Source organism: Tachypleus tridentatus, unplaced genomic scaffold (genome assembly GCF_004210375.1).
Source record: "Tachypleus tridentatus isolate NWPU-2018 unplaced genomic scaffold, ASM421037v1 Hic_cluster_2, whole genome shotgun sequence".
NCBI lineage: Eukaryota > Metazoa > Arthropoda > Merostomata > Xiphosura > Limulidae > Tachypleus > Tachypleus tridentatus.
The window spans coordinates 66,961,617-66,970,881 of record NW_027467782.1 but is presented as its reverse complement, the minus strand read 5'-3'; the positions used below and the strand labels follow the sequence as shown (position 1 = coordinate 66,970,881).

Sequence of the window (9,265 nt, the reverse complement as noted above, 5' to 3'; positions counted from 1 at the left end):
TCGTTAATGAGTAGATCCAGCCCACATCAATCTAAGGCAGTCTTATACAGATGGAATTTAAAACGTTTCCCTATTTCACAAAATTGTCTCGCTCGTGCACGTTTTGCCAAAGAAAAAGCAATTGTCGAGGTCTCTGTCTGCTACACAGAAAAGGCGATGCGACAAATATTTCGAGTTTCCTTACATAACGTTCGTTCGCTACGTTTTGTAAAATTACTTTGTCTAGAAATATCGTTGAAGAAAAGTAGCAGCTCTAAGCAAGTGGCGTGAGCCGCGTTCCATTTCACTTTAAACCAAACCTCCAATCAGACGTATATTGAAGAGAAAAGAAATAAACTATCTTCGCGGGTCGATCTTCGAATGCACAAAGGGTGCGAAATCTACAATACATAAACTTCGTTAATGAGTAGATCCAGCCCACATCAATCTAAGGCAGTCTTATACAGATGGAATTTAAAACGTTTCCCTATTTCACAAAATTGTCTCTGCTCGTGCACGTTTTGCCTAAGAAAAGCAATTGTCGAGGTCTCTGTCTGCTACACAGAAAAGGCGATGCGACAAATATTTCGAGTTTCCTTACATAACGTTCGTTCGCTACGTTTTGTAAAATTACTTTGTCTAGAAATATCGTTGAAGAAAAGTAGCAGCTCTCTAAGCAAGTGGCGTGAGCCGCGTTCCATTTCACTTTTAAACCAAACCCTCCAATCAGACGTATATTGAAGAGAAAAGAAATAAACTATCTTCGCGGGTCGATCTTCGAATGCACAAAGGGTGCGAAATCTACAATACATAAACTTCGTTAATGAGTAGATCCAGCCCACATCAATCTAAGGCAGTCTTATACAGATGGAATTTAAAACGTTTCCTATTTCACAAAATTGTCTCTGCTCGTGCACGTTTTGCCTAAGAAAAGCAATTGTCGAGGGATCTGTCTGCTACACAGAAAAGGCGATGCGACAAATATTTCGAGTTTCCTTACATAACGTTCGTTCGCTACGTTTTGTAAAATTACTTTGTCTAGAAATATAACCCAGCAGAGAGAGACTTTACTCGAGACACCGACGATTGCACACCTTATTTATAAATCAAATATCTATTTTATATGTACGTACATTTGAAAATTAACTTTCCAATAACGACAAGAGTCTTTGCTATTGAGTATAAAACAAAATAGGTGAGTAGAAACAACAAGAAAAAAAAAGTTACAAAACAGTAAAAGCAAAATTGAAAACTTAGCAGTGAAAGAAAAACGCGAAGGAAACGTTTCAGATAAGTAGGAACTCGATACGTGGCACGCTTCCGACTCGCGAACGGTAGTAGCCGAGTGTGACAGGTGCTGTTCCTTTATTCATTCTGTTTCAGAGAATTATTCCCAGTTTTTGCAACGTACTTTCATTAATATCCATACACTTCTTTAGCGAGAGACAAAAGAGCGACTTCTGAGGCACTCCCACTAGACGGTAACCAGCGTTTAATACTATTTTGTCGTAGGGGGAGACGAAGGCGAGTACACACGACTTCTCCTGATGGAAACCAAAATACACGTTAATAAACACAGGTAAATTAATGTGTATAGCCAAATGACGAATAAAAGAAGGTGAATATTAAATAATTCTAATCCCGATGCAAGCTCGTGTTAAAATCTAAATTCTGCACACACATCTGTAAGTGATGGGATGTGAGCCTGTGTAACGAGAGTAAAATACCAGATTTTGCGAAAGTAGGTCCGAAAGAAATATAAAGAAGACATAAACACCAACATGTGACTAAAAGACGTTTGAGAAAAGTTCTCAGAGGCTAAATTGATCAATTTAAGTGTTCCATGTCAATGACACACACGCCTGTGAGCGATTAGTTTCCATACCCCGTAATGACACTCGTGTTGTTCCGGGGATGTGTAACGCAAACCAGAGTTATCAGGCTCCACTTTCCAGCGACCTCCAGTAAAAGTGAATTCCTAAAGCATCTCTTATATTTCACAGCTAGGAAATTTTGGGCTGCGACAACGATTTTCTTTAGAGTAACACTTAAAACACCAAATAAGAAAAGAATTAAACTGTCATCGTTCATACCACGTTGAAAGCGCCGGTTCTCGTCCGATCACCGAAGCTAAGCAACGGCGGGCCCGGTTAGTACTTGGGAGGGTGACCACCTGGGAATACCGGGTGATGATGACTTTTTTTTTCACGTTGAAATTTGTAGGTCTCGCAAAGAGCTGATCGATACGTCTCACTTTTTTTTCACAATTTCTGATTTAAGAGATAAAAAATCCTTCCCGAAAGAGAGAAAAGAAAGTGGTTGACTCAATTGAAGTGCCTTAATACTGGGTATTTATTATGGTAAACTGTTGGGAAAACATTTTTGTTATAGGAACTAATCAACTTTTCCATCAACAAGTCAGTTGATAAAACACGCTTCGAAAACGAAATTCAAACATTCATTTCCTGCGATCGTTCAAGAAAAGTAGCAGCTCTCTAAGCAGGTGGCGTTAGCCGCGTTCCATTTCAATTCAAACCAAACCCCTCCAATCAGACGTACGTTGAGAGAAAAGAAATAAACTATCTTAGCGGGTCGATCTTCGAATGCACAAAGGGTGCGAAATCTACAAAACAGAAACTTCGTTAATGAGTAGATCCAGCCCACATCAATCTAAGGCAGTCTTATACAGATGGAATTTAAAACGTTTCCCTATTTCACAAAATTGTCTCGCTCGTGCACGTTTTGCCTAAGAAAAGCAATTGTCGAGGTCTGTCTGCTACACAGAAAAGGCGATGCGACAAATATTTCGAGTTTCCTTACATAACGTTCGTTCGCTACGTTTTGTAAAATTACTTTGTCTAGAAATATCGTTGAAGAAAAGTAGCAGCTCTCTAAGCAAGTGGCGTGAGCCGCGTTCCATTTCACTTTAAACCAAACCCTCCAATCAGACGTATATTGAAGAGAAAAGAAATAAACTATCTTCGCGGGTCGATCTTCGAATGCACAAAGGGTGCGAAATCTACAATACATAAACTTCGTTAATGAGTAGATCCAGCCCACATCAATCTAAGGCAGTCTTATACAGATGGAATTTAAAACGTTTCCCTATTTCACAAAATTGTCTCGCTCGTGCACGTTTTGCCAAAGAAAAGCAATTGTCGAGGTCTCTGTCTGCTACACAGAAAAGGCGATGCGACAAATATTTCGAGTTTCCTTACATAACGTTCGTTCGCTACGTTTTGTAAAATTACTTTGTCTAGAAATATCGTTGAAGAAAAGTAGCAGCTCTCTAAGCAAGTGGCGTGAGCCGCGTTCCATTTCACTTTAAACCAAACCCTCCAATCAGACGTATATTGAAGAGAAAAGAAATAAACTATCTTCGCGGGTCGATCTTCGAATGCACAAAGGGTGCGAAATCTACAATACATAAACTTCGTTAATGAGTAGATCCAGCCCACATCAATCTAAGGCAGTCTTATACAGATGGAATTTAAAACGTTTCCCTATTTCACAAAATTGTCTCGCTCGTGCACGTTTTGCCTAAGAAAAGCAATTGTCGAGGTCTGTCTGCTACACAGAAAAGGCGATGCGACAAATATTTCGAGTTTCCTTACATAACGTCTGTTCGCTGACGTTTTGTAAAATTACTTTGTCTAGAAATATCGTTGAAGAAAAGTAGCAGCTCTCTAAGCAAGTGGCGTGAGCCGCGTTCCATTTCATTTTAAACCAAACCCTCCAATCAGACGTATATTGAAGAGAAAAGAAATAAACTATCTTCGCGGGTCGATCTTCGAATGCACAAAAAGGGTGCGAAATCTACAATACATAAACTTCGTTAATGAGTAGATCCAGCCCACATCAATCTAAGGCAGTCTTATACAGATGGAATTTAAAACGTTTCCCTATTTCACAAATTGTCTCGCTCTGTGCACGTTTTGCCAAAGAAAAGCAATTGTCGAGGTCTCTGTCTGCTACACAGAAAAGGCGATGCGACAAATATTTCGAGTTTCCTTACATAACGTTCGTTCGCTACGTTTTGTAAAATTACTTTGTCTAGAAATATCGTTGAAGAAAAGTAGCAGCTCTCTAAGCAAGTGGCGTGAGCCGCGTTCCATTTCACTTTAAACCAAACCCTCCAATCAGACGTATATTGAAGAGAAAAGAAATAAACTATCTTCGCGGGTCGATCTTCGAATGCACAAAGGGTGCGAAATCTACAATACATAAACTTCGTTAATGAGTAGATCCAGCCCACATCAATCTAAGGCAGTCTTATACAGATGGAATTTAAAACGTTTCCCTATTTCACAAAATTGTCTCTGCCTGTGCACGTTTTGCCTAAGAAAAGCAATTGTCGAGGTCTCTGTCTGCTACACAGAAAAGGCGATGCGACAAATATTTCGAGTTTCCTTACATAACGTTCGTTCGCTACGTTTTGTAAAATTACTTTGTCTAGAAATATCGTTGAAGAAAAGTAGCAGCTCTCTAAGCAAGTGGCGTGAGCCGCGTTCCATTTCACTTTAAACCAAACCCCTCCAATCAGACGTATATTGAAGAGAAAAGAAATAAACTATCTTCGCGGGTCGATCTTCGAATGCACAAAGGGTGCGAAATCTACAATACATAAACTTCTGTTAATGAGTAGATCCAGCCCACATCAATCTAAGGCAGTCTTATACAGATGGAATTTAAAACGTTTCCCTATTTCACAAAATTGTCTCGCTCGTGCACGTTTTGCCTAAGAAAAGCAATTGCAATTGTCGTTCGTTCGCTACGTTTTGTAAAATTACTTGTCTAGAAATATCGTTGAAGAAAAGTAGCAGCTCTCTAAGCAAGTGGCGTGAGCCGCGTTCCATTTCACTTTAAACCAAACCCTCCAATCAGACGTATATTGAAGGAAAAGAAATAAACTATCTTCGCGGGTCGATCTTCGAATGCACAAAGGGTGCGAAATCTACAATACATAAACTTCGTTAATGAGTAGATCCAGCCCACATCAATCTAAGGCAGTCTTATACAGATGGAATTTAAAACGTTTCCCTATTTCACAAAATTGTCTCGCTCGTGCACGTTTTGCCTAAGAAAAAGCAATTGTCGAGGGATCTGTCTGCTACACAGAAAAGGCGATGCGACAAATATTTCGAGTTTCCTTACATAACGTTCGTTCGCTACGTTTTGTAAAATTACTTTGTCTAGAAATATAACCCAGCAGAGAGAGACTTTACTCGGAGACACCGACGATTGCACACCTTATTTATAAATCAAATATCTATTTTATATGTACGTACATTTGAAAATTAACTTTCCAATAACGACAAGAGTCTTTGCTATTGAGTATAAAACAAAATAGGTGAGTAGAAACAACAAGAAAAAAAAAGTTACAAAACAGTAAAAGCAAAATTGAAAACTTAGCAGTGAAAGAAAAACGCGAAGGAAACGTTTCAGATAAGTAGGAACTCGATACGTGGCACGCTTCCGACTCGCGAACGGTAGTAGCCGAGTGTGACAGGTGCTGTTCCTTTATTCATTCTGTTTCAGAGAATTATTCCCAGTTTTGCAACGTACTTTCATTAATATCCATACACTTCTTTAGCGAGAGACAAAAGAGCGACTTCTGAGGCACTCCCACTAGACGGTAACCAGCGTTTAATACTATTTTGTCGTAGGGGGAGACGAAGGCGAGTACACACGACTTCTCCCGATGGAAACCAAAATACACGTTAATAAACACAGGTAAATTAATGTGTATAGCCAAATGACGAATAAAAGAAGGTGAATATTAAATAATTCTAATCCCGATGCAAGCTCGTGTTAAAATCTAAATTCTGCACACACATCTGTAAGTGATGGGATGTGAGCCTGTGTAACGAGAGTAAAATACCAGATTTTGCGAAAGTAGGTCCGAAAGAAATATAAAGAAGACATAAACACCAACATGTGACTAAAAGACGTTTGAGAAAAGTTCTCAGAGGCTAAATTGATCAATTTAAGTGTTCCATGTCAATGACACACACGCCTGTGAGCGACAGTTTCCATACCCCCGTAATGACACTCGTGTTGTTCCGGGGATGTGTAACGCAAACCAGAGTTATCAGGCTCCACTTTCCAGCGACCTCCAGTAAAAGTGAATTCCTAAAGCATCTCTTATATTTCACAGCTAGGAAATTTTGGGCTGCGACAACGATTTTCTTTAGAGTAACACTTAAAACACCAAATAAGAAAAGAATTAAACTGTCATCGTTCATACCACGTTGAAAGCGCCGGTTCTCGTCAACGAGTACAGACGTGTTTTTCGAGCTCCTCATTGCCTTAGTGTAAATTTAACAGCTAAGCCTAGTGAGCGTGTGTAGTTTTTTTTTTTTGCTAGATTTTGTATTTTTCAAGTTGTTTGACGATGTCTTCATCAACCAAGAAGGTCATGGAAGTTATGCGTCGTACAGTTTTTGTGGAAACGACAACTTCAAGCCATGGGGACGTTATCCATTCTGTTATTTCTACGTTTGGTGCAGCTTCGGTCACTGCTGTAGTTCCTCGCCCGGGTGGATATGAGGTAACTTTTGTTCTTCCCGACGATGTGGACCTGGCTATAGATGCTGGTCTAACTGTAAATGGTGTGCACTGTTCGGCTAATGGTGTCACTAAACGTACTATTACTGTGTCATTTATGGACGTACCCGAATATATCGACGATGATATTATTCTAAATAAACTTAAAGATTATGATTGTGAGGTGAAAAGCCCTATTGTGTGGAAGAGGGACCAGGGCATATACTTAGGTATACGCCATGTTCGTGTGTGTTTTAGTGAGAAGTGTATCTCTTTGCCGTACGTAGTAAAAGTTTTTGATCCTTTGGGCAAGGCGGTAATGGTAAAAGTGAAGCATGATCGCCAGTCAAAGTATGTAATTTATGTTTGGGGCGGATCATCTATATCGAGATTGCCCCAGTTTATATGCCGACATTGTCATATGCAGGGACACGTCCGTCAACGTTGTCCCAAGCTTGTTGTTCCTCGAACTTCCTCTAGTGACGACGCTGAAGTGGCCACGCCTACTACTTCTCGTGACGCCGCTGAAGTAGACACGGCTGCTCCCTCTCGTGCAGTGCCTCATGATGTTGACACCATTTCTGTTTGTCCACGCGTTGATTCGGAGGTTCCCCTTTCAAAGAAGGCTGCAGCTACCCATCGGGTGGTGGACGATGTTTCTGCCCGACGATCGACGGTTTCTGGTGGGGCCAGGGAACGGGCAAGTAGTCACCCCCTGCTGCAAGTCGCAATTTTGATCGTCACTTCCCGCCACTTCCGGTTAGTGGTGTGAGTACCGCCGGCGATGTGGAGGTGCCTCTTCCTCGTCGTTGGAGGTATGCTAGTGTGGTGGCAATGTCTCCTGGTGACACTTCTAAGAAGGGCAGTGGACGAAAACGGGTGTCGGACGTGCCAATACTACGGATATCTCGGGCGAAGGCGAAGGCGGTGTCGCAGCCTTAAATGTGTTTTTTTTTGACAGTTTGTTTGTTTCAGTTCGTGTAAGACTGTCATTTATTGTTATTTGAACTTTGTGCATATTTGCTTAGATCTTTACATTTATTCTTGTTATTTTTGTGTTTGTGACAGTTTCCTTTCAATTCTTGTACCTTTTTCTTTCTCTTTAGCATGGTACATTTACTAAGGGTGGGAGTTTTGAATTGTAATGGGTTGCGTAATATTAGTAAGCTGTCTTATTATCTGGATTACTTTGTTACTAATTTTGATGTTGTTTGTTTACAGGAAACGTTTTTACTGATGATTTTCCTGATGTCGTTCTGAAATTTTGGCCAGGTGTAGCTTTTTTTAATAATTCTACTTCTGGCCGACAAGGGGTTGCCATCTTGGTACAGCAGTTTTGTGTGATAATGTTACATTCGTTTCTTCTGATGGGGTGGGTAGGGTTCTGACAGTCAAATTCAGTTTCGAGTCTTTGTCTTATCTGTTATCATCTGTGTACGCTCCTCGCGATATCTCCGAGCGACGGGAATTTTTCCAAAACTTGGAGTATTGTTTGATGGTTGCACAGGATTGCTTGTTGTGGGAGATTTTAATTGTGTGGTGGATGTGGCACGCGATCGATTTCCGGTCCGTTTCTACCGAGACGCCAGCCGTTCGGCTTTGTCCAGTTTCTTAATAGGTTTGATTTGCTTGATGCGCATTCACTCATATCGCCGACTACACCTGGTTTCACATGGAAGCGTTTTGTTAATGGTGAGATGATGTCGTCACGTATTGACAGGGTTTTGCTTTCTTCTACCTTGCAGGGGACTGTCCAACGTTTCCGTACGTTGTGGTTTCCTGCTACAGATCACGCTTTATTGGGCTTCGACCTTACTCTGCGACCAATTGTCAGAGGTCCTAATTTCTGGCACTTCAATAACCAGTTATTGAGGGATGCCGAATATGTGAAAGCCATTAAGCTGTTGATCGCCAGAAGTCGTAGTTGGTCAGTTTATGGGACTGATAAAATTAAATGGTATGAACAATTGAAATGCGCGTTCCGTATACTTACCGAGCGTTATTCGATTCTTCGTGCGCGGGCATCCCGTTCTCGCAAATGTCAGCTTGAGTCGTCCATCAATCGTGAGCTTCGAAAACTGACCCGTTTCCCTGGTAGATCTAAGGTCAAATTGTATGAACTTGAAGATGCATTGGAGACTTTGGATCACGATACCATAGAGGGGCGAGGATTCGATCTCATATTCGTTGGTTTGAGGAGGGTGAGAGATCTACATCTTACTTTCTTCGTATGGAAAAGGTCCGTCAAAGCAGAATTGAGTTTAGATCCATGCTCACTGATAGGGTGTGGAGGTGTCCGGTGTGGAAGATATCGCTGCTGTTTTACATCAGTATTATTCCGCACTGTACTCTAAGGATATCGTTCTGCAGGCAGACATAGATTTAGTTCTCTCATTTGTTGATCGAACTCTTTCCAGTGAACAAGCTAATATTTGTGATGCTCCATTCACGGTTCCGGAAGTTATCGCTGCTTTAGACAGTTTACCGCTGGGCAAATCTCCTGGTTTGGATGGTTTTACCTCCGAATTTTTCAAATATTTTCTACCTCTTTTTGTTGACGACTTTTTTATCTGTCTTGTCTCAACTGTTTCACTCTCCACAGTTGCTCCGTACAATGTGTTCTGGGGTAATTGTTCCTATCCCGAAAGGGGGATCGACGGTTGGCGGCTAACAGCCGGCCTTTGACATTGCTTTGTACTGACTATAAGCTTTTGGCCAAAGTGCTGGCTCGTCGCCTTTC

At 41.1% G+C, this 9,265-nt stretch overlaps 1 non-coding gene across 1 annotated transcript; it reads left to right on the top strand.

Annotated features, from left to right (window-relative positions):
• Positions 1-2,058: 2,058 nt before the first annotated feature.
• On the top strand, positions 2,059-2,177 carry LOC143243501 (5S ribosomal RNA). The gene has a single exon (XR_013024625.1). It is a non-coding gene; the product is annotated as a 5S ribosomal RNA (ribosomal RNA).
• Positions 2,178-9,265: the final 7,088 nt, after the last annotated feature.